Source organism: Tupaia chinensis, unplaced genomic scaffold (genome assembly GCF_000334495.1).
Source record: "Tupaia chinensis unplaced genomic scaffold, TupChi_1.0 Scaffold000074_1, whole genome shotgun sequence".
Taxonomy (NCBI): domain Eukaryota; kingdom Metazoa; phylum Chordata; class Mammalia; order Scandentia; family Tupaiidae; genus Tupaia; species Tupaia belangeri.
In genome coordinates, this window is record NW_006159534.1 from 2,029,128 (window position 1) to 2,031,416 (window position 2,289).

The window sequence follows — 2,289 nt, forward strand, 5'->3', positions numbered from 1 at the left end:
TGTGCTTGTCCAGCTCGGGGCAGGGGGGCGTGGCATGGCATGGTGGTGGGGTGTGGCTTGCTTGGTAGGGCCTGGTGGCCTGGATGCAGGAAATGGTGTTGGGATCTGTAGTGCCTTGGCTTGGCCTCTGCTGGGAGGGGCAGAGGGAATCCTCCAGAAAAATGTTGCAATGAATGTGCTTTACTCTGCACCACCCCCCCGGCCCCCGCCATGAGCTGGGCCTTTTGTGTTTTATTTTGTTCTCCAAAATAGATGCTGATGTTTGGATGTGGAAGGTGGTGAGGGGAGTGACTTTCCTCAAGGTCCACCTCCCAGAGGGTCTGAGGGGAGGTCTACGCTGTACACAGACTTGGTCCCCACCCCGTCCAAGCATGGGAGGGCTGTGGAATAAATTATTTTTGTTAAGGCAAGCAGCAGTGTGTTCTTTCACTTGCTGCTGGAGCCCTGGTGGCAGGTCGAGTTGCGCTGCGCAGACTCCAGGCCCCCCCCCCCCACCCATGGAGCTCTCTGTGCCCCAGACCCTGCTGTCTCCACATGCCTTGGGGACAGGCCTTGGTGGGTGGCCACTCCTGCCACCCCTGTTCTCCCACCCTGCAGGAACTCCAGGTCTGCCTTAGGAGAAGGAGGCGCCCACACCTGCCTGGCCCCTCTCCCCCCTTCCCTGGGGAAGGCAGGCCTGGTCTGCCAGGGGGGGATTAGACAGCCTGCCCCTAATCCGGCTGGCCTGCAGGGTTTTACAAGGATCAGGGCAGCTGATAATGAACCTCATTAAGGGGGGCAGGAGCCTCAATCCGATTTGGCGTTTTCTCCTGACATCTTCACTCTGCTCAAAAGCCTCAGCACTGTGAAGTGGGGGGTGGGGGGAGCAAGGGCAGGCCCTCTGGGGGAGCAGCTGGAGTGGGGTGGGGTCACTATGCCCTGTCCCCTGCTTGTTTCAGCCTCTTTAGCTCCTGGGGTGGACTTCAGCTTGGGGCCTCTCATCTGTGGGTTCCGTCTGTGCCCCATGCCCTGCCCACTTCCTCCTCCAGGGCTCCCACTGCTCCTCTGGTCCTGACTGGAGTCAGAGGGGCTGGCAGGCCACAAGGCCAGCAGCCAGTCCCACCTGCAGGAGGCCCAGAGGCTCCCGGGCCCTCACCTGCCTCCTCACCCCAAGTGCCCAGGGTTTCTGTCAGCGAGCCGGCTAGCTCCAGCGACCACATTTTCCAAAACCAAACTCCAGTGTCTAGAATTAGGGCTGTGCTGGAAATGCAGCCCCAGCACCCCCAGTCTCCCCACAGTGTCTAGGCAGGAGGAGGGCCTTATTTGGGGCCACCTAGTGAATGTGGGGTCCCTCCTCCCGGGGCCTCTGGCAGCCCAGGCCCTCTGATTGATAAACGGGGGTGGGCCTCGTCCTCAGCAGGACGCTGCCTTTCCCCTTGATTTCCCCAGGGCCCTCACCAGCATCGATAAAGCAGCTTGGCCCAGCAGCTGGTCCCTCCTCCACCTCCACTGGCCTGCCAGGCTGGGAGTGGGCTTTCGGGCTGTGACCGGCACCATGCTGGGTTGCCTCTGCCCCTCGGGAGACTCCTGTGGCAGGATGGGGCTGGGGAGACCTGCCCAGCAAAGCCGCAAAGCCTGTGTTCTGTGGGCTTAGAGAGGCAAGTAGGTGTTAGCAAAGAAAATAAGGAAGAAACGTATTTACAGGCACAGAAGGCATACCAAGTCCGACTAAGAGAAATACAGTGGTAAATACAGAAAATGCTCAGCAAAGAAATGTTCTTTTTTAAAATTTTCAAGGATTTTCTTTCTTTCTTTCTTTTAGAGGTTTTTGCTATAGGGCGCATGCGCTCACCAGAGAGAGACAGAGAGACAGAAAACAAGAAATCACCCCCCAGAGGGGATGGTCACACAGCAATCCCTTCTCCTCCATTTCCTCTCGGGATCTTGGGCACGCACACACACGTGCCCGGCGTGAGTTTTAAGCCACCGGATCCTGGACGCAAACCACCTTCGACTACGTGGGAGTCCAGCGACATAGCCATTACGCTAACTGCTGGTCCCCTTCCAGGATTTTCTTAATGCTGCCCTGAGCTTGGAGCAGGAGCTTCGTCCCTGCTGTTAAGGAGCTTGCATTCTAGGGGGAGAGACAGACACTTGAGGAAAGCCATTGCAGGCCTTGCTGAGTGCCCTGAAGCCAGACCAGCAGGGAGGGCACCAGGGAGGCTTCTCCCAGACCTGAAAGATGGAGCCAGGAAGGGGACCGTCTGGGGGGCCAAGACTGGGAAGGCCATCCCTGAGGGGCTGCTTCCT